Genomic DNA, 24,105 nt, shown 5'->3' on the forward strand with positions numbered 1-24,105 from the left:
CACCAGCTCTTCTCAGGCTGGGAGGACGAGGTGTTGGACCCTGCTTTCCAAATCACTGTCAGAGATGGAAATGAGCAGTGTTCTCTGTCCCTCCTGCTTCCTTTCACACTAGACGGCCCCTCATATTCCCAGGAAGGGTAGAACTGCAGACTTTTTAATTAAGTCCCTCCAATAAAACACAACTGCCAATACCCTCAGACATGCGTGTGAGCCACCACGTGTGTGTGCTCTTAAGACACACATCACACGTGCTATGTCTAGATACACATATGAGGTTGCCACACACACGTAACTTTTCCATACTCAGTGTTCAAATGCTGATGCCAGCACCATAGCTTTGCCTTTAGGAGAATGCTTTCCCTCATTGCCCTCTACTTGAATCTATGGACACAACAGGCCATGTAGCCCTGATTTCAAAATGTAGTCCTTGGCATTGCCTGGATTCTTTCTGGAATGCCAGCAAGCTCACCTCTCATGTAAGGGTTCCTGGCCTTCTCCCCTGGGAACCTCTCTGGGCACCGGATCAACCACTCCCCTTCCACTGTGTATTTTCTCCTTCTCCAGATGGCTCAGCATCCCTCCATCCAATTACCCCCTCGGCCTGTACCTTTCTTTCTGTGCCTTAGTCTCTGGCTGCTCACTGGAAGTCAGGGGTCCTCTTCTCCCTTTCCCCTAGCCTCTCCTCTTTTGCCACACAGACTTTTATTTTTGGCACAATTCATTGGCCTTTGGGGAGGAAATAGTCTGGGCTCAGGTTCCGGCTAGGAAAGGGAAGGCCAGGCCGAGAGCCACAGTGGCAGCCACATAGACTTGTATTCAGTTTTGCACCTTCCGTTCATACTTTAGCCTCCACATTACTTTAGCTTCCACATTAACAGTACCCTGCCATGCCAGAGACACTCCATTGGAGAGAAGTCACTGCCAACATGTTGTGACTCCCAGACCGCTGCAGATTTGAAGTCCCATGCTCACAAGGAACAATCTACACCCTGTCCCCAAGCTACACCTCCCCAGAAGACGAGGCCACACAAGGAAAACCTAACTACTTTCCTTGAGCTGCAATGAGCTCAGGACTGCTGTGTACTGCAGCATGGTGGCTTCTTGAGTCCTGCTGGGCTTAGAGTTAGCACATGACTGCCATGCCAGGAGCAACAGATGTGTCAAGAAAGTGAGACCCTCCCGGTGGGTACATATGCTAGGCGTGTGAGCTGTGAGCCATTTGGTACTGTCCACATCTGGGTGCATGCCTATTACCTCAGCATTTCTCCCAGTGTACCATGTAGCATGTTCTGTTTATGTATAAAAGGGAGGGGTTTTTGTCTTTTTTTTTTTAATATATTCCCAGACTATCCTTGTAATGACACAAATCTGCAATAAAAGCCATTAAGTGCTATGTGGATGCACCCACACTGTGTGCTGCTGTTCTAGAACGCCTTCCTGGGGCTTTTGTTAGTAAAAGCAGGATATATAGCATCTAGCACACACAAGGAGTCCATGCGGGGGGACCCCTGGCCAGTGTAGCTCTCTGCTGCAAAGCCTCTATTCCCAGCTAAGTCTCAGGCACCTAAGAAGCTCCTCAAAGGCCAGGCAGCTAACATGAGAAGCTGCTGGGAACTGTTCCTGTGTACTCAACTGTGGCTCAGGCCTTCCCTTTCTTTCCCAGCCTTTCCCTGGCCAAAGCTGCTCTAACCCCCAGTGCTAAAATTTTTGCTTAAATTAGAAATAAAGAAGAAAAGAGGTAAATGAGACATTAAGACTCAGAGACATTAGACATATTAATCAGTTTATTATATGCCCGGCAGAGTAGGAAGATTAAGAGAGAAGAGAAACATGGTTAATGGCTGACTGCCATGGCTGGTAACCACAGAGAGGCAGAGAGAGTGTAAAGAGACAGAGAGGAGAGAAGAGCAGAAGCAGAGAGAAGAGTAGAGAGAGCGTAAATGGGCAGGGATCTATCTTTTAAAGGGGTTCTCTGCACCTGTGTGCAGACTTAGTTCCCATGGAACCCTGGACTGACCAGAGTACTGCCTGTTCTGCCAGGTAACAGGGGCAGGCCAGCATAATGCCTGAACCTTTCACCCAGACCGAACCTTCTCAAAGACTAGTGCAGGAGACATCTCCCCCCCACACACTACTGCAACAGGCTCCCACAATGCCTGCCAGAGCTGTCTCCTTGTAAAACAGACTGGGGAGGACAATCCTAGGCATGATAGGCGCTCTTAAACCAAAGAGGGCAAGAAATCAAGGGTAAGAATGACCAAGACTGATAGCAAACAACAGAAGCCTTGGTGCAATATAGTACTATGTATACTTCTTACAAATACAGAAGTAATATTGATGTCATACCCAAACTGAGATTCAGAAGGGTGTAAGCACGGTGGTGTAAAGCATGATAAAGTTTATGACCAACTTAAATAGCACAACTGGACGATAAATTAAAAAAAAAAAAGAAACACAACTAGCAACTCCAATAAGAATAAGGGAGGCACCCTTAACAAAGGATAAGACAGCACATGTGGCCTCTTGGGTTTGCAAAGATGGAAAAAAAAAAAAAAGGCATGTTGATAAGACACGGGATATCTACTTCTGCTCTTCGGACAGAAATAAAAATTGACTCAAGACTTAAAGAACAGTGGCTTATTCCCTTGGTCCCAGTTCTTGGTAGTATCTTTGATGAAAAGGGCAGTAAGAGAGATGCAGGGCTTCAAAAGAAGAAGCAGCTGAAGAGCCAAGAACAGCTTATGGTTATTCTTTGTACTCACAGCACAAAGCAACGAACCAAAACTAGAAGTGCAGAGGACTTTTCATAGAGGGTTGGAGGGAGAAAAAAAAAAAAAAACCCAGTCAGAAGAAATCAGAACCAATCAGAATTTGCTATACACCCAGCAGTCCTTAACCACCATGGGAATATTTCTACAAGTTAAAGTTTCGTGAAAGTTACAGTTGGCTTAGAAGTGGACTGGTTGCTTTTTTCATATAGTGGAGAGGGAGGGGTCAGCATTCCCACTTTACAAAAGAGCAAGTAATGCCTCAACAGAGGTACAAGTTCACCACAAGGTACTGAGTGAACTGGGAGATAGGCACTGAATGTGAATTCTTAACTTGTTCCCATCTCCTATAGCTGTTGGGGTAAGAGTGGAAGCTGGACACCGTGAAGAAAATGCCCCAGCTGTGGTGCAGATGCCAACCACACCTCCCACACATCTGGAGTAGGGTGGAAAAATCAGGCTGAGGAAAACAAGGCTCATCCTTCCTGACCCCTGGTCTTAGGGCCAAATCCCCACAGAGTTCTGGTGTGGAAAGTCAGGCTGAGCAGTGTGAAGCAACCCTTTTCCCACAGTGTTTATGACCCACGGCACCAATTGCCTCTCCCAAACGTCACCCCAGCACTCACATCTAAGTCTGTATGTGTGCACACATATGCATACATGATACTGTATGGTGTATATATGTTATGTATGAAGAGGTCAGGGGAGGCTGTTGAGTGTCTTCCTCTAACTGAAGCTCACTGTTTTGTTAGTCAGCCTGTCTCCAATGCACAGCACTGGGGTTATACACATATGCTGCCTTGCTTAGCTTTTACATGGGGACTGGGGGCTTGAACTCATGTTCTCTCGTTTTCACAGCAACTGCTTTACTCACTGAGTCATCTCCCTAGTCCCCAAGCCAAGTCTTACTCGAACCACGTGCTGGGTATGTGAAAAGACAAGGCAGGAGGCTTTTAGAGAGGCACAGCCTGTTCTCCCAAGAGGAAACGGGAGGGAGAGGTCAGCTCACTGGCAGCAGTTTGGAGCCAGAAGATGACTGACGTTAGTGCAGATACACAGCCAGGCAGCATCCTGGGCTCTGACCAGCCAGAGAATAGCACTTCCCACCTCCTCACCAGATGGGGACTTTGCAGACCCACAACCACACCATTTCTGACAGTGCAAAGCTCTCTCTCCTTCGTGGGCTCACCTATCTGCTATGGATAGAAGGCAAGAAAGTCCACCTTCCTCCTGCCTGTCCCTCAGTGTCAGTTTCAGCCAGTCCCTGGAACAGCAATGCCACATGTATAAATGGCACCGAGAAGCCCCTCCCCCAAGGGCTCTGGATGAAATGGTGGTGTGAGTACACAGGCCCTCTGGTGTTTGGGTTCCCCTGATCACCCATACTCGACCTGTCTGTGTCCCAGTCATAGAGGCAAAGGGCACTGTTATGTGTGCAAAAGGGCACCCAACTCCAGTAGTTTCATCTGAGAGTCCAGAGGCTAAAGACAGCCACCTAGAAGTAACAGCTACCTAGAATCAATCACACATTCCAGAGCAAGTATGAGACCACTCTGCAAAGAGGTGTCTGGAAGCAGTCTCTGCAGCTTTAGCCAATGCCCTCCTAGGATCTGTGTATTCAGTGAAGGGAAAAGACCCCAGAGGTGGAACTGTCCTCCAGCACTGCAGGGAGGTAGGTGGCCCCTCACCCTAAGCCAAACAACAGGAAGTATCAGGGTGCACAGGGGCACTGCTCAAAGACTAGACCTCAAGCCTAAAGCCCCAGGCACCAAAGATGGGAGGAGGGGAAGACTCTGGGAGGACAGGGCCAGAGTGTAGCCTGTTGGGGCAGGGGCAAGAGAAAGCTAGGTCATAGTGGAGAAGCAGCATTCCACCTTCAAGGAGAGGAGCTGGAGGTACCCAGAAGGAAAGGGAAACACCCACAAGGGGTGACCAAGCAGAGTTTTCGAACCCAGCACAAGATCGGGATGAAAACCAGGCCACCACAGAAGACACTTCCCCACCCCCACTCCAAGGGCCAGAGAACACTGTAGGCTGGTGAGAGAGGCAGTGGGATGGGCAAAACTCAGCAAAGAAGCCCACCTTGTGCCTTGCCAGGCTCCAGGCCAGCAAGGCTGCCAGGTTTTAGGAGGCCAGACCTGACCTCTACATAGAAATGTCTGGAATGAGGGACTGGGTTTTGCCACATGTGAGACTAACGGCCTGCTGAGTTCTCAGCTTTGTCTGAGAGACGGGGTGAGTGGGAAAAAAACCAAAATAAAATATCCATAGAGGAGGCTTGAAAGGTACACTGAGGGGTAATGAGGTTGGATTCTTCTTACACCTGGCTGAGCCCAGCTCATTAAATAAGCCAGTTAACTAAGAACACGAGGTATCTCATGAGGACCAGGGACCAGAAACTGCCTGGAAAATCTTCAAGAAGCAAGGAGCATCCTTCTCTGCCTCACTTCTCTCCCTTCCTGTGGGTTTCTTTCTGGGTTTCTCGGGGGCAGCCGTCTGTAGTCTATTTTCATCACTTGTCTAGGGTCCTAGTGCCAGGCAACATCTGAACTCAGGCATCCTCCTGGGCTGAGTCCTCAATGCAGAGATCTTCTTGTCATATTTTGTTCTGCCTAAGGCTAATGCCATCTCCTGTCTCTAGATGCTTACAACTGGAAGAGGTGGAGTCTGTAATTACCCTCTCTTTAACACAGAAATCTGAGGTTCAGAAGTGGAAGTGGTGTGTAGCCCAAAACCCTGAGAACTTGGTCACACAAGATGGTCTGATTCCTGAGCTCTGGCCTTGATGGCAGACAGCTCTATAGTCAAGGAAGAAGGGAACTACAGTGGCTCATATTCCTCCTATCACCAATGTGCATGAGAACAGGAGGAGCAGCTGGTCAGATGTCAGGAAGCCAAGTCATAGACATCTGCACACTTTACCTCAGCATAGTGGGCAGGATAACAGGGCACAGTGACGGAAGCTATTTTACTGTTCCTTGGGCCTTCCAACACTCTACCAGGGTAAAAGCCACTGGGCCCCGCCCTTCTCCTTTTCTTTCACCAGAAGCAAGAGCCAATTGTCCTATGGCTCTACAGACTCAGCAGTCCTCACCTGTGTTTGGCACTATTTACAGCTGGCCTCAATCAGCCAGTAACTGGATCCTGGTTACATTACTACCAGGCCTTTGGTCTGTTAACCTCAGTCTCTCAGATCCCAGAATCAAGCCAGAACAAGCCCTCACCTAGGATGCTGCTCCTTGTGGATACGTATCTTGCTATAGAGACATTCAAGTCCCCTGTTGTCTGGAGCTGGGGCATCCTGGCCTAGGTTAGCCCAGACGTGGCTATCCTTCCAATCTGCACTGTCTTGGAAAGCACCTCCATGTGGCTCCCTCCCTAGTGGGCAGCCATCTGACTGCCCTATGCCATGCCCCAGCAGCTGACCCCATGATGCTCCCTTCCCCCTGCTTCAGTATGTCCTGAAGCTGAGGGACATGCCATGATAGGAGAGGGCACTTTGCTCACATCTGCCTGGAGACTTTGCAGAGCTGGCAGAGGCCAGAGCCTGGGTAGGTGGCTCATGTGGAGGGACTGGAACTTTTGGGAGCTGTGTGATGACAGAGGCCTGCAGCCTCATCTCAGTGACAGAAAGGAACAAGAAGTATGTCACCCCCTCCAAGTCCGCAATGCTGAGCAGCCCCAGGCAAGTGTACTAGGCAAGGATTTAGGCCAGCCTGCTTTCCAAAGGCAGTGCTGGGCAGGGCACACAGGGAGAGGGATTGGGACAGGTAACCCGAAAGCAGAGGCAGGGCAGAAGGTTAGTGTCTTAGGATTCCTCTCACTGTGAAGAAACACCATGACCACGTAGTTTCAGAGGTTCAGTCCATTTATCCTCATGGTGGGACATGGCACTGTGCAGGCAGACATGGTGCTGGAGAAGGAGCTAAGAATTCTATATCTTGATCCGCAGGCAGCAGAAGGAAAAACTGTGTACTAGGCCTAGCTTGAGCCTGTAAGACCTCAGAGCCCACCCCCACAGTGACATACTTCCTCCAACAAGGCCACACCTACTCCAACAAGGCCACACCCTCTAGTAATGCCACTCCCTATGGGTCAAGCATTCAAACACCTGAGTCTATGAGGGCCATACCTATTCAAACCAACACAGTAACACCTGTCAGAGAATTCAGAAATGCCTACACTCTAGGCTGGAGACTGGACATCCTGTGAGAAGGCTGTAGTATCTAGGGGAGTGAGAAAAAAAGCTTTGGGTGACAGACAATGGCAGCCTCATCAGAGGGTATCCAGCAGAGAGCAGCTACCAGGAAGCCCAACTCCATCCTAGAGCTCCTGTGCTTATGAATATTCCACCAGACAAAGACAAGCAGATGACCAGTTCTCCCACTGTGCTACTTGTGGGCAGGGAAACAGAAACACCACAGCTTCTCAAATGGGCAATACCCATGCATCTAAGTATTCCACAGGACCACAGCAAGAAAGACAGCATGCTACATCTGCAGTCATTAGACAGGATCTATGGCAGTGGGTATAGAAAAACACACAAAGCACAAACAAAATGTGTGAAAAGCTCGACCCAGTTAGAAAGCACAGGGTCACACCTGTGCTGATAGCTGTGGACTGGGCACCTGTGCTGATGGCTGTGGACTGGGCACCTGTGCTGATGGCTGTGGACTGGGCACCTGTGCTGATGGCTGTGGACTGTCCACCTGTGCTGATGGCTGTGGACTGGGCACCTGTGCTGATGGCTGTGGACTGGGCACCTGTGCTGATGGCTGTGGACTGTCCACCTGTGCTGATGGCTGTGGACTGGGCACCTGTGCTGATGGCTGTGGACTGGGCACCTGTGCTGATGGCTGTGGACTGGGCACCTGTGCTGATGGCTGTGGACTGGGCACCTGTGCTGATGGCTGTGGACTGTCCACCTGTGCTGATGGCTGTGGACTGGGCACCTGTGCTGATGGCTGTGGACTGTCCACCTGTGCTGATGGCTGTGGACTGTCCACCTGTGCTGATGGCTGTGGACTGTCCACCTGTGCTGATGGCTGTGGACTGTCCACCTGTGCTGATAGCTGTGGACTGTGTGGACTGGTGCACCCCAGCTCCTATTGGCAGAGAAACTTTCACACTTCACTTTATAGACTTCTTTGTGATATGGATGATCTTCACAGCGAGCAGTAATTTTTAAAGAAGTTTTAGAGTGGGCACCCAGTGCCATCCCAGGGCACAGCCTTTCTGGGTGGCCATGTGGAAATGGCATGTCCCTTGTGTGCTCAGAGCCCAGGATACACTTCTCAGCAGAGATAGCCCTCCTTAAGGGCAACCTTCAAAGCCTTCATACCCTAATGGTCATCCCCAGCAATTTCCTCCTTACAGAGCTGCAAGTGGCATCTACCCCTCTACCTGGAGAATGTCCCCAAGAGTCAGCTTTGAGGAGAGGCTGAGCACTGCCTTGTTAACCTCATAGTCTCCTGAGGGCATACAATGACAGTTCATTTTTATTCCAATATCAACAGAGCAACAAAGAGCCATCAAAGTGAGGTATACAGAGGTTGTGCAACGACCAATTACCCTCACCATCTCAACGTTGTCTTGAAACATCCCAAAACTTGGTGGCTCATCTTAAAGTTTCTTTAAGTGGGAACATAGGCATGTCTGAGGCAGATACCTCTGGCTCCAGGTCTCTAGTGACACATCCATCAAACTGCTAGCTGGGGTTGAGGTCTCTTGTGAAGGCTCAACACTTGAGCAGAATCTGTTTCTTTGCCACAGGGGCTTCTACATAGGACTACAGAGCACAGGGCAGCTGGAGCCCTGCAGGATGGGTGACCCCCGAGAGTAAGGAGTGGGCACTGTCTTTATCTAATCTCTAAGAGTCACTCCATCATTGACCTTATTTATAACCTTTGGGCTTCAAAATAAGCTAAAAATAGTGCAAGGAGGGTTGAGTGACCCAGAGACAACTAACATCAAGTGCCTACCACATAAATTATATAATTACTATTAATGCTACTTTCTCATTAGAGACCCAAAAGCTACAGAAAGTCGGGGGATGGGTGCCCCAGTGAGAACCCAGGTCCCTGCTATGAGAATGCTCTCTTGTACACAGCATGCTTAAGCACTTAGCTCACTTTGTGGGCTCAGACAAAACCTGACCCAAAGCAAAGCCTCCCTCCCAGCCTGGCAGGGAGCCAATCAGCCCTGGGGGCTCCTCTCCTGACCACTGTGTTTTCCTACCACTGTTTATCTCCATGGAGATAGAGGTGGTGAACTAAGGACACACCCCTAAAGGTCTAAAGGCTGGGTGGAACCCTAGCCCCAGCATAAGCTCAGTTAAACCTGGTATCCACCTGGCCTATGATGTCATATGAGGCATAGGTCAAACTGTGGGGTATTTTCATTCACAAATTAGGGATATTCAGTAATATCCATTGACCTTTTACAATGCCTATTTTTAAGGTAACAAATCCAGAGACAGACAACTAAAGGTAATTATCTCCCTTCTGCAAGGGAGTGATTTGAAACAATATGCAGCTTACCACAGAATAATTGGAAAAGGTTTTGGGCATTTTGCATGCTAAAGTACCTTTGAGATCATTTGTCTGGTTGAGCCTGGGGTCAGAAGGAAGAACTTTCCTGATTCTTGGATCCCAGGCAGGCTTGGACGTCTGCCTTGATGAAGAGAAACATGTTTAAACATCTCTCAGCTGGAGGAGAGGACAGCAGTCAGGCCCCTACAGGACTGTGGCCACAGGGGCATAGAACAGAATGGCAGGGCCATGGCTCAGGACACACCCATCCCAGAATCCAGCTTAGGCCTTCTCCATGGCACTGATACCCCTTTCTGTTCTCAAGACTTGCTGCCCAGCTGAGAAGAGATGAAGACTGGACCCACCATAGCCAGCCAGAGAGCCAGACTGGGAAGGCAGAGGACAACTGGACAAACAGAAGAATGGGAGGAGTCAGAGAGTTGAGGCCAGGCACAAAGTGGCAGCCCCAGTAACGGTGAGGCAGGAGCTATGGAACAAATGACTGTTCCTGGGGCACTCTCCTAAACACATGGGGTGGGGAGCTGAAAAGGCTGGGCTTCCTGCATGTGGAATGGAATTTTTTTTCTGCTAGACACTAAAGGAAAAGACTACCCAAAATGCTGGTAAACTATGGTCAGCTTGATTCCCCCACAGCCACCTCTGATGTGCTGCTGTTGAATTTGGTCTGGGGCAGGGTGGCTCCTACTGGGTAATAGTTACTCAACGAATGTCTCTGAGGACAGTGTGCCTTGGCTCTGCTGGCACTGTCTACACCACCTGAACCATGCTTACTCTTTCAACTGTGTTAAGAGGAACCACAGTCTAAAGCAGACCTGAATTCTCAAAGTCCAAGACTAGGCTGGGCTGCAGGTCTCCATCAGATATGAGGGCTGTGCTCACAGGTGCTCACTGGCCAAGGCTTCAGTCTTTCTAAGGCTTTGTTCTCAGATGCATAGTTTGGACAGGCTTTTCCTGCTGCAGCTCTGCCTGTAGTGACTCATCCATCACACATTCACACATGACCTCTCCACTCCAGCCAGACTTCCAGGAACCACTCAGTGTGCTACAGTCACAACCATGTATGCAAAACGCAAATCCAGTAATGCCTTGGCTTAAAGTCTTCCCAGTCCCCACAGTCCCCAGCCAGCCAAGTCACATCCCGGGGCTCCCCACTCCTACTGTTCAGCCCTTCAGAGATCTGCTCCTCCCATCCCATCCAGCCACCTCCTCCGACACCCTTCCATCCCCCTCATTATTGATTTTCTAGCCAGTTTTTCTACCAAACAAGTTTCTCTGGATTCAGAGCTTTTGAATGAGCAGTTGTCTGTCAGGGACCCTCATCTCCCTCATGCTACAATCAGGCAGTGCATCCTCAGGGCTCCACTTCTCACTGGAAAATCTTTCCTGGACCCCAGGCCAGGTGGGGCCCCTTCGCTCCTCAGCTTCCCCTTCATAATGTTCAGCTCACATCGCAGTCCTTGCACACGCCTAGTACTCAGGGCTAGTCTGTGAGGTGTGTGACTGAATCTACTAAGTGTCCACTGAGGAGCTCACCTTGCTGTGCAGGGAGATCCTGAACATCTGAGGACACAGGTTTGTGTGTTTCTTTTTTAAGGTTCGTTCGGTTTCTGGCAGTTTGACCCAGTTGCTTGCTAAGAACTTGCCTCTGTTTCAAACTTCAGAATTTAAATTTAAAAATAAAGGTTTTACCTTCCAAATGGAAGGACTTGCTTGCTTGAAGGAAGCAGCTCAGGCTCTATAACTTTCCTTCACACACTCAAGGTCTCGGTAAGTTTACCAAGAACTTTTCAGTGTCACTGCTATTCAGGGCTGTCAGAATGTCTGGCTCTTTGTTTCTTAAGGCATCACAATTTTCCACACTGCTATGGAACTTCAAGATCAGCGCAAAGGCATTTTGAATTCATCACATTCCTACTTTTATTTAGTTATTTCCTGGAAGGAATAATGAGTAGTGAAAAACCAAATTTCTCTAGATCAAGACAGTGACTTAGAAGCAAGTGGTGAAGCCATTGTCCAGCACTCTTTCCTACTTTCCTTCTCATTTCCCTCAGAACCTGGTGCTTAGTGGAGGGGGGCTGTCACACTGAGAACCTGGTGTTTGAGGGGGCTGTCACACTGAGGACCTGGTGTTTGAGGGGGCTGTCACACTGAGAACCTGGTGTTTTTTGGGGGGGACACTGTCACACTGAGAACCTAGTGTTTTGGGGTCTATAACACTGAGAACCTGGTGTTTTGGGGGGCTATAACACTGAGAACCTGGTGTTTGGAGGGGCTGTCACACTGAGAACCCAGTGCTTAGGGGAGGTGCTGTCACACTAACTTAGAGACAAACAATCAGCCCATCTCCTGTATACTTCATAATTTGATAGAAACTAATTCAAAGTCTTAGTTTTTTGTTTGTTTGCTTTTTTAAAAAATATTTATTTATTTTATGTATGTGTGTGCTCTGTCTGCATGTACAACTTTATGCTAGAAGAGGGCATCAGATTCCACTAGAGATGGTTGTGAGCCACCATGTGGTAGATGGAAAATGAACTCAGGACCTCTGAAAAAGCAGCCAGTTCTCTTACCCGCTGAGCCATCCCAAGCTCCTTGTTTTGTTTTTAATGTTTTTCTTTCAATGTTTTATTTTAATTTTTAAAATTTATTTTATGTGTACAAGGGTTTTGCTGCCTATATGTTTTTAACACTATGTATATGTCTGAAACCCTCAGAGGCCAGAAGAGAAAACTGGATCCCTGGAGCTGGAGTCACAGACAGTTGTGAGCTGCTATGTGGGTGCTGGGAATCTCTGGAAGAGCAGCCAGTGCTCTTAACCACTGAGCTATTGTGTTTGTTTAATCATGCTTTACAGGGTACTTGGGATACCAACGTGTAGCCAGCTGTCTTTAAAATCTGGAGCAAAAGAGCAGGGTTAAGTTAGGGCCAACTGTGAAGACTATCTTAACATGGAACAGACACACTGTGAGGAGCCCCAGGGACTGTTAGCATTGTTACAAAAGGGAACCTACCCTTGCAGATAGAGGCAGATACCTGCTGCTGCAGCAGAGAGCAGGTGTTATCAGTGGGGCCTTGAGCATCAGGGACTAGCCAAGTGCTCCTCCTCCCACCCTGGAAGAGACCTGCAATGAGACTCTGCCAGGGGAAAAACAAATGGCTTGGACATTTTTTCCTGTATTGTCCTTTCCAGGAATTACATAACTGCTCTCTTTTAGATAAACACATTCACCAGATAGGTTGGGTTTTCAAGAAGATCCAGAGCAGGGTCTGCCCATGACAGCAGATGGAGCCCCCGGCCCCATCAGAGCAGATGGGTCCTCAGTAGACAGTGGTCGGCCCCCATCCTGAGAACAGCAAGAAGCAGACCAGGTATGTCCTTCTCTTCCCCTCTGACGTGTTTTTGCTATGGTTGTTCTGCTTCAGGATGAAGCACAGTTAAACTATGTCATGGTGAAAGAAGGTATCTGAAGGCAGAAAGAACAGGAACATGGCCACTTGAGGGGCTCACTCAGCACCAAAGCAGGGAAGCTGTATAAGCAAGCAGAAGACTCAGGGAGTCTCTGCAAAGCCCCTTCTAGAGAAAGGTGATCCAGAGCAAGGAGGGTAGCATCTGTCCAGACATGCCAAGTGGCAAGGGCAGAGGCCAGAACAGGCTGACTGACGACCTAGGAAGCCAAAGACAAGTCCGGCAACAAGACATGTCACAGGGACAGCAGAGACAACTCATCTACGTTATATGTTATGTCCCAAACCACAGAGACTCAACAGGTAAGCTGTTACTCAAGGGGTAGGAAAATAATTACCAGAACGATAGAAACGGGAGGGGCAGTGTCAAGATCTCAGAGCTTACAACCAGTCCATGTGCACCCAGCCCTGGCTCCACCACTTCCCAGTTACATGACCCCGGCAACCTCAGTGCAATGAGATAGCACTGCCAAAGGGATAGCAAAGAGCTAGACACAGAAGGCAAGTGACACACAACAGCTCTAACAGTAATTCCTGGGGGGGGGGGGACTGTGGTAGTATCTTGTTTGTACTCTAACAAATAAAGCTTGCCTGAAGGTCAGAGGGTGGAGCTAGCCACTAGCTAACCACAGAGGTCTGGAGGTCTGTACAGACAGCCAGGAAGTGAGATGGCTGGGTGGAGAGAGGAACATACATGGGAGGAGACAGGAAATTTGTCTCTTTTCAGTCTGAGGATTTTAGTGGTAAAAGCTCTAGTGTCTGGCTGCTCTGCTTCTCCGATGTTTCAGCTTTTACCCAATAACATCTGACTCTGGGTGTTTATTATTAAGACCAATCAGAACTCGTTACATACTGGCACCCAGTGTGAGGCATGAATTCATGAAAAAGCTGCTTGCCTGTGGTCTTGCAGCCACCAGAACAGGCTGGAGCAGCATACAGGGTTCCCGTCGGAGTCACCAGCCTGCCTGGCTAGGTTTTCTTTTCTTTCTCCTCCAAAGCCTCTGAGTGAGTTTGGGATTTTCCTGCTGTACCCTCTCTAAAATAATCTCCACCTGCCACCCAAACTCCAGAAGCACCTGGGCTCCAAACACCACAGTACTTACTCACCCTAGGCCAGCTGGCTCTGCCTTTAGGCAGCTCCTGCCACACATGCTCCTTCTGCACAACCCCCTGTGCATTTTTCAGACAGACATCTCCATCTTCCTCATGGGTTATGGGCTTCCCCTGAGTCCCCTCCTCAAGCTGCTGCCACACTAGGTAGCTGCCTTGACACCCACTCAGACATCTACTGCTGCTGCAACCACCATACACTCTCAACACTCTCAGCTCACACTCCATGGTAACAGCTGTAGCTGTCTTCAGCTAGGCTGTGCACAGCCTGTGTTCTCGGCTCACACGTGCTATGCAGAGGCAGCCTCATGCTCCACCATCAGCAGATTTGGTGAGACAATTGGGAATTCTTTTTTGAGGGTAGGGGAGTTGAGACAGGGTTTCTCCGTGTACCTTGGAGGCTGTCCTGGAACTAGCTCTGTTGACCAGGCTGGCCTAGAACTCACAAGAGATCTGCCTGCCTCTGCCTCTGCCTCTGCCTCTGCCTCTCAAGCACTGGGATTAAAGGTGTTCACCACCACCACCCAGCAGACAATTGGGAATTCTTAAAATGGGGAATTAGTTGAAAAAATATTTTTTCCCACATTAAAAAATGGGGAACACTATTACAATGAAGATATTTAGGTCTTTCTATGATAATATGATAGACAGTTTGAAAATGGAACAATTAGATGAGAGGATAACTAATTTAGATGTTACGTAATGTCAAGTATAAACATTATCAGTTTTGTCATTTTTTGTTATGTCACTAAAAAGTTGGTTAATCTAAGTGCTAAGATACAAGTTTTAGAAAAACAGATCATAGAGCTATTCAGACCCAGACAGAGGAATTTAATGGAGAAGCAATTTCAACATTGTATTATAAGGTTAGAGAGGAATAGCCTAAGGTTTTCAAACAACCAACTTCAATTTATCCAGTCACCTTACAGGAACAACTGCCAAATGACAGCTATCCCCAAGGCTATGCAAGAGTTAAGTGGACGCCTGTGGAAATGTTAGATTTAAGGAAATTCAAGGAGGTGATAGTCTCATATGGCATATGTGAAGCAGATGTTAAACCCGTGGTCAACTTGTAACAGAACCATCCCTAGTGTGTGTGTGTGTGGGGGGGGGATATCAATTATGGTATTTCAGATACAGGTCTCTATCCCAAGAGCTCGAATCTCCCATTGTCTTTCAGATGTCCCCGGCTAAACACTTGGCCTTAGTGGAGAACTCTCCTAGTTTACCTAACAACAGAGCTAGGCCCTGGGTATGCCAGCACCTGTTCTGAGAGCTTTGTTTGTGGGCCTAGGGACTATTTAGGTGTGCTGCTAGGGTTAAAAGAATTTTTTGATATCAGCTTTATACATGATAGTAGATGTCTTCTGTGGTCACCCCCACTGTTGGAAAGCTATTTAAGAGGAGACTGGAGAAACTTGGTTAAAGAGGTCTTGGAGCCTGGTCCTCAATTACAATGGAACACCTGGTGGAAAGATGAGGCTAAGACCACCACTGAACAACCAAGTAGGGCTAGAGATACAGAAATCTCTTCTTGGAAAGGGATATTATACTGATGTACAAAGGCAATCTCTATATGATGACCACATCCTGCATTTATGCCACACAGCAGTTTTGAATGCTTGGGACAATATTGGAGAAGTAGGAAAGAAAATTGAATCACTTGCTAAGTTTTACAGGGCCCAAAGGAAGCCTTCATGGATTTCTTACAAAGACTGGCATCAGCAATAAATAGAATGATACCAGATTCAGAAGCTAGAGAAATAATAATCAAATCTCTGGCTTATGCTAGTGCACAATGCAAAAGAGTAATTAGGCCAATAAAGGCAAGATCAGCACCCTTGGAGGAATGGGTCCCGAGATGCAATCAATATTGACTCTCATGACCATGATGGTGCTTGGATAGGAGAGGTGATTTCAAGAAGTGTGAAGAAAAATCGAAATGCCAGTGTTTTCATTGTGGCAAACAAGGTCACGTAAAAGGGACTGTAAAAAGGGTATTCTTAGAAACGATGTTTATTCTAAGCACAATTCAAACAGAACGCCTGTCCCTTGTGGATTATGCAGAAAGTGGGTCAAAGGCAGGAATTGGACAAATGAACGTAGGTCAACAATGGACACTCAAGGTAACCATCGCTGTTGGAAAATGCCTTGAGGACCCTTTCGCAGGCTCCAGTGCCAAATTCAGTTCAGTTGTTTCCTGTAACCATAGAGGAAACTCACTCCCAGAGCAATTAAAGAACCTAATGCCTATTACTAGAAACCATACTGCTGTGGATGATAGAAAAGCTATAGAGGAGAGAACAAAAAAATTCAAGAGAAACCATAAAGCAAATATACTGGCAAACTTCTATAAAGGAACAAAGACCAAAATTAAAAATACATATAAATGATGTTGTCATTGAAGGCCTTGAGACACAGGTGTGGATGTCAGAATAATTGCACCAGAATCTTGGCATTCAAATTGGCCTCTTCAGGAGGTAAATGTTCAGCTTTTAGGAATTGGAGCTTTATTTCAGGTAAAACAGAGCACGAGATGAGTTGAATGTGTAGGGCCAGAAGAACAGAGAGGAAAATTAAAGCCATATGTGACTAAGAGCAATGACTTATGGGGACATGATTTGTTACAGCAATGGAATACTCAGATTAACACTCCTCCAATCTCAGAGACAAACCATAAACTAATGTATGTTTCTGGGAAAAATATTAGAAGGTATTATAAAGAACAGTCAGTCACAAGCCATTCAGGTTGCACAAGAACAGGGTAAACAGCTGCTGATCTTTCAACGTCACCAACAGCCCTACCTTTAAAATGGTTGACAGACGAACCTGTATGGGTTGAGCAATGACCTTTAACAACAGAGAAACTGCAGGCCCTAGAACAACTGGTACAGGAGCAGATAAATGCTCAGCATATTGAAGAATCAGCCAGCCCTTGGAATTCTCCTGTATTTGTTATTAAAAAGAAATCTGAAAAATGGAGAATGGTAACAGAGTTAAGAGCTGTTAATAAGGTGACTCAGCCAATGGGCTCTCTACAGTTTAGAATTCCTTTGCCTTCTTTATTACCTACAGGATGGCCTTAGTTATTGACTTAAAAGACTTTTTTTTTCACTATACCTTTACAAGAAAAGAAGAAAAATTTGCCTTCACGGTGCCTACTTATAATGATTCTCAGCCTTCTAAGAGATATCAATGGAAGGTTCTCCCACAGAGAATGTTAACTAGCCTCACCCTGTGCCAATATTTTGTATGGCATCCATTGGAAATAATACGTAAGCAATTTCCTCAATCTATAGTTTACCATTACATGGATGACATTTTACTAGACGACTCAGGTGTACATACTTAAGAAGTAAAGAAAATTTTTGCCTTGTTGGGAATTACAAATTGCTCCTGTAAAAATACAAGGAGGAGATTAATTATTTAGGATATAAAAAGGTCTACAGAAAATTAGATCCCAAAAGGTGCAAATTAGGAGAGATTGATGCTGACTCTTTATGACTTTCAAAGATTGCTAGGAGGCATTTTCTATCTAAGGCCCACTATTGGAATATAAAAAAAATGAACTGAATAATTTGTTCAAAAGCCTATATGGTGACAAGGACTTAAAATAGTCCAAGACAATGATCAGCTGAAGGTGAAAGAGAATTAGCTTTGATGGAAAAGAAATTACAGGATGCACAGGTAGATCATTTGGATTCAGCTTCATTGCATTTTGGTTATTTTACCCTCTTAGCATTCTCCTATGGGAGAGAGAAGACACTGTCTTAGAATGTATCTTTTTATCACATAAACAGAGTAAAAAATTAAAACCTATGTGGAAAAGAGTTGATTCTAAAAGGAAAATTGAGACTTTGTCAATTAGCAGGAATAGACCCACAGAAATTGTAGTACCTTTTACTAATGATGAAATTGACAAATTATAGGCAGAAAGTAAGCCTTGGCAAAGAGCTTGCAGTAAACTTTTGGAGAGATTCATAGCAAATATCTCAAAAGCAAGAGAATTCAATTTATAAAGAGAACTAACTGGATCCTTCCTGGCATTGTATGCAGAACAACATTACCTGGAGCCCCTACATTCTAAACTGGTACAAACAAATCAGGGAATTCAGGTCACAAATCAGAAAATTTAAGTAAAGTAGCTCAAAGCCCATATGATTCTGTCCAAAAGTCAGAATTATATGCAGAAAGAGTTGTTGTGCATATTGAAACTGCTGATAATAAAGAATGACTTTATTATTTATTTAGTTACAAGAAATAATGAGGAATAGGAATCATCTCATATATATATATACATATATACACACATATATGTACACACACACACACACACACACACACACACACACACACACACACATATATATATATATGCAGCTGGAGGCTGTGGTAATACCTTGCTTGTACAAATAAAGCCTGTCTGAAATTCAGAGGATAGAGCTAGCCACTAGCTAATCATAGAGGTCTGGAGGTCTGTACAGACAGACAGAAAGTGAGATGGCTGGGTGGAGAGAGGATATAAGCAGGAAGAAACAGCAACTTTTGCTCTTGTCCACTGAGAGGGTAAGGAGGTAAAAGTGGCTTTGGCTTGCTCCTCCTCCTCTCTGATCCCTCGGCATTTTCCTCTATACCTGACTGTGGGTTTTTATTATTTAGAACAATTAAGAACTCCATTTACAGGAGGCCTCAGAATATCATTTAAAAAATCATGTCAATAGCAAATGTTTGAAAAAAGATTGTTCCATCACTTGGCAACATGGCAAGGAAATCACAAAGAAATGTCCTACTTGTTCTTTATACAACCAAACTCCACTACCTGTAAGAAGTAACCCAAATGGTAGGTACTCAAAAAAATGAAATTTGGCAGATGTCTGTGTTCCATTTTGTAGAATTTGGAAAATTAAAAAAATGTACACCACTTCAGGATTTCAATGGGCAAGTGTTTTGATTTATGAAAAGGCTGATTCTGTAATCACACATTTGTTAGAAGTAACAGCCATCATAGGATACCTGTACAAATTAAGATTGACAATGCTCCAGCATATGTCTCTAGTAAAATGAAACAATATTTTACTTATTTATTACAATATAAAGCATATTACAGGTATACCACACAATCCTACAGGGCAAGCAGTTATAGAAAGATCAAATCAAACTCTAAAGGATATGCTAAATAAACAGAAAGGGATGATAAAGAATCCCAAAAATAGACTGCATAGTACTTTATTAACATCGAATTTTTTCATGCTAATGAGAAAGGAATGACAGCTGTGGAGAGACATTGGATAATAGAAAAAACTACAGAATTAAATCATCCTGTATACTTTAGAGATGTGCTGATCTCAGAATGGAAACCAGGATATGTGTTACATTGAGAAAGGGGTTTTGCTTTTGTTTCCACAGGTGAAGAAAAGCTATGGATACCACCAAAATCAATAGATTAGATTTGGTAATAGTTGGGGCTAAAGAGATGGCTCAGAGGTTAAGAGCACTGCCTGCTCTTCCAGAGGTCCTGAGTTCAATTCTCAGCAACCACATGATGGCTCACAACCATCTGTAATGAGATCTGGTGCCCTCTTCTGGCCTGCAGGGACACATGCAAACAGAACACTGCATACACCATAAATAAATAAATCTTCAAAGAAAAAAAAAAAAAGAGGTGATAATTAATCAAGCAGCATGGTTGCTCAATCTAACTTTAAAACTAACAAATTCTTTTCATTTCATCAGATATAACTTGCCATAAGGGAACCTTTTCAAAATTAGGGTTGGAGAAGTATTTTGTTTTTGTCTTTTCAGAAGAATGAAGGCATCCAGCTAAGAAATCTAAAGACCACTGGACAAATAAGAGATCTGAAGAAAAGGACAAGTCATCCAGACAAAAGAAGTCCCCCCCCAAAAGAGTAATTTAGCCTATTAGTATATCACATCTCCAAGAGAATAAAATTTCATAAATCTTCCCAAATGTTTGTTTCTGCTTTTCTCTACAGACATATAATGCAAATGGTCTTTTTGCAGTCCCAGTGCAATTGAAAATTAAAGCTGGCTTTGGAGTTGGGAGTGTGGCTCTCTCCTTCTCTAAAACCAATTATGTTTGTTAAAGTAAAATCCAAAATCTCTGTCTCATGTCAGAAGAGCCACCTGATATGGGACAGAAGAAAAACAAAAATTAGGGACTATTCTATTGCCACTAATCTTATAAGTCTTTGCTTCTATTTTTGAGTCTATGAAGCTTTTCTTCAGGTACAAATATTATCTAAAAACTTATAAGATATATATATATACTTTATATATATATATATATACATATATAAAGTTTTTGTCATGATATTAACAGTCTTATTGAGCACTAATTCTAGAAAAAGGCTTCATCTAGCTTCCTATACATGATTTTGAGTTTGAGGTAACTAGGAATTAAGTTTTTGTACTCTGGATGTATATAACAAATATTCATCCTTTAAACTTTTTGAAATCTGCTGCAATTGACACTTAAAATGTTTAAGTTTTCTGCAGTGAACCATGACCACGCCTAACAGTAACCTTCGAAGTCTCCAAAAGGAGGATGGGGCCCCACAATGACAATTTGATCAGGATTGTGACAATGCCACTAAGCTGAAAAACACCATCCAAAGATCAACTCTGGACTACAAACTGCTCAGAACAATTTCAAGGTGGCTATCTGAGATGATCCAGCCTCACAGACTACTCTAGCCAGGATTTGAGACAAGGCCTACACTTTCCTGTTACGGAGAGACTGGACAACAAATGATACAGCTACCTCTCCCAGGACTTGACAAATAACCCAAATTATTCTTTTCAGGATCCCCGAAAGATGCTATTGCCCCCAGACAACAGGAAGTAAATTTAAGAATATGATACCGACATTACCAAGAGATGGGGTGGGCAGTTTTTGGTCATTCACTGGGTTATGGATATCTGTCATTGTTTAAAGGGTTGATTCCAAGTTGTTGTTGGTAATGGCCAGGAAAAAAGTTGAACAAAGGAAAATAGATTCAGAGCTCCTGTTTTGAAAAGAAAAAAAAAAAAAAAGAGGATGCAGATATGATAGGATATAAGGGTAGATTATTGACTCTACTCTGAAAAGAAAAAAGGGGATAGAGAAATAAGATAAAAAGGTAGATTATTGAATCTGCTTTTAAAACAAAAAAGCAACTACTAGTTTTAAACATTTTACATTGGCTTGGTAATTTTATATATTGATACAAAGTTGAGATTATTTTTGTTAGAACATATTATACATAATTTCTAATCTTATTCAAGGTATTGTACCTATGCAACTCATTTAACAATGTAATGCAAATTTTTAGCCCTTGAAAGTTATTATTACCAACTATTTAGGATAACAAGGAAATGCAGATTAGCAATTAGCCATCTATTACAAGCAAACTTGTAGCCATGTCTTCAAGGTCAAACAGAGATAAATTTTAGATAGACAGGTCACCTTCAAACATTTCAGAGATCTGCAGACTATGGCATTTAAGATGTTTTAACAGCTGGGTGGTGGTGGCATGTGCCTTTAATCCCAGCACTCGGGAGGCAGAGGCAGACGGATCTCTGTAAATTCAAGATCAGCCTGATCTATAAGAGCTAGTTCCAGGACAGCCTCCAAAGCCAAAGAGAAACCCTGTCTCAACCCCCACACACAAAAAAGATGTTTTAATAACATGTTCTTTTTCCTTTTTTTTTTTTTTATAACAATGAGAGATATCTGCTCCTGGCAGCACTAATCTACTTCAGAGTAGATGATGGGCACTGAAGAAACTCCACACGAAGTTTATTTTCTTTGTGGTAAAAGTATGCCACTGGGCAAGAAAGTGCTCTTGTCTTGACTGCTGACAGTATGCAGTTCAAATTGGACAAACAGGACACAAAAGAAAGGACTGCTGAACTTTGCCAAGACAAGGTAGGACAGCCCTTCAATAATCCTGCTTCACAGAAAAGTCTGTCAGAGATGCTAGGCCTGTAGGCAGAAGATGGATGTCCCAATAGTGCAGAGGAAACTTGGGTGACTGTCCAGACAGTCAGCTGTTTCTGTCATTTCTCACATTTTTTTTGGAGGTTGATTACTTGCATTTCCTGCTTACTCAGCTAATAGTATTTCCTTCTCAGGTCTCTGATGGAACTGAAGACTTTATAGTTACAGTTTTCCTTGTTATCAGATTCAGAAAACAAACTCACTACAGAAATGTAAAGTATGGTCAAGAGACATTAAAAGATAGTTTTGGTAATGCAAGTTAAAATAAAAGTGAATTAAGCACAACCTTTTGGACTTACCAAGATAAGATAAATATGGAGTATTTTCTCTGAATTTGTCAATTGTTAATGGACTAGACATTGTTGATGTATTTATTGCCTGTATATACCGTATATAGTTATTGTATATAGTTTTTCTTATATTATTTATAAACTTTTTTATTTTTAGACAAAAAAAGAGGGGAATGTGGTGATAGTTGTTTACACTCTAACAAATAAAGCTTGCCTGAAGATCAGAGGGTGGAGCTAGCCACTAGCTAACCACAGAGGTCTGGAGGTCTGTGCAGACAGACAGGAAGTGAAATGGCTTTTTTCAGGTTTTTATTATTAAGACCAATTAGAACTTGTGTTGCAAAAAATGGCCCTTTCGTGATGGAGGTGGGAGGATCTGGGGTTCAAGACTATTCATGGCTACACAGTGACTTCGAGGCCAGCCTAGAATATATGAAAGCATGTCTCAGGAAAAAGAATGAGAGCTGGGGAAAGGAAGGACACTATGGTTAGCCACACTAGAGCACCCACATGTATTCCCTCTTGGGACAGCCACCAAATACAGACACATGGCAGTTTACAACAAGCCAGAGAGAGTGAGAAAAGGAGAGGATTACACAGGAGAACAAAGAGAAAGAGAGAGAAAACAAGGCCTCTCACATTGGGTAAAGCCAGGGAGGCAGCTTAAAATACTAATTCCAAACAATGGTCAATGAGTGAAACGTGTGTGTGTGTGTGTGTGTGTGTGTGTGTGTGTGTGTGTGTGTGTGTGTGTGCGTGCGCGCGCGCGCGCGTGTGTGTGTGTGTGTGTGTGTGTGTGTGTGTGTGTGCAAATTTATATACATCCTTTTATATGTGATATATATATATGTATATCATTATTCCATCAAATTAGAATGTGGTTGATTATAAAGCATATCTTTATGTATTACTAAGAATATTACTTAGTAATACAGTTAAAAATATTACTATGCCTTATCATCAATTTCAGAGGAGTTAAAATGTGGAAAGAAAAAACACACCCCAGATTAAGAAAATGCAGTAAATTTAAAAACAGATAGTGTGACTGACTTTTAAAAACCCAAAATCTAAAATTTAATTATTTGAGAAGCTCAACAGATAGACTTTGACAGAGTGCACTTAAGAGAAGAAAAGAGACGGGAGGAGCAGCAATATAAACTAACGAGGACCACAAAAAGCAAACACATCTTAATCCCAGCATTACATGAGGCAAAGCAGGCAAAATGAGTTTGGCCAGCCTGATCTACACAGTGAGCTCCAGGCCAACCAGGGCTAGATAGTGAGACGTTTCAAAATTAAATAAACATAACCACATATAGAGAGAAGTTCATATTTATAAGAGAAAATTGCTTACTATACTATAATCAAAAACTAAATGAGGAAAAAAAAAACCCTCCATGCTAGTAATCTTTAAAGGTTGAATCAAATAGATAGGTGCCCTACTTAAAAAAAAAAATCCAAGATGGCTTTAAAGAATCAGAAAACCCAAGTACAGAGTGCTAACGGGAGAAGTTTCCAAACCTGCCAAAGGGCTGTATGAAGGACTCTACTAGCCCTTGAGTGCCAGGGTCCCTCTAGAGAACCCTCTCCTTTCCTGGCTATCAAAACTGTTTCAGATCAGAACAAGATAGATTTTCCCCTGAAGATCAAACTACAAACAGCATTTTTCATATATCAAACTGACAAAAGAAAAAAGAAAAATAAATATGAATAGAAAATTCTTGCCAGGCATGTGACATACACCTTTAATCCAGGAGGCACTCAGCAGGCAGAGGCAGGGCGGATCTCTGAGTTCGAGGTCAGCCTGGTCTACAGAGGGAGGAGTTTCAGGACAGCCAGGGCCACACAGAGAAACCCTGACTTGAAAAACCAAAAAGAACAAGAACAAGGAGAGGGAAGGAGGAGGAAGGAAGCAGCAGCAG

The 24,105-nt window shown here is 44.4% G+C and overlaps 1 protein-coding gene across 6 annotated transcripts in view; it reads right to left on the minus strand.

Moving 5' to 3' along the window:
• Ralgps1 (Ral GEF with PH domain and SH3 binding motif 1) overlaps window positions 1-24,105 on the minus strand; it is a 244,246-nt gene that overhangs the window by 111,879 nt on the left and 108,262 nt on the right. The gene's annotated exons all lie outside the window — the stretch shown is intronic.

This window comes from Cricetulus griseus, chromosome 6 (genome assembly GCF_003668045.3).
Source record: "Cricetulus griseus strain 17A/GY chromosome 6, alternate assembly CriGri-PICRH-1.0, whole genome shotgun sequence".
Classification (NCBI taxonomy): domain Eukaryota; kingdom Metazoa; phylum Chordata; class Mammalia; order Rodentia; family Cricetidae; genus Cricetulus; species Cricetulus griseus.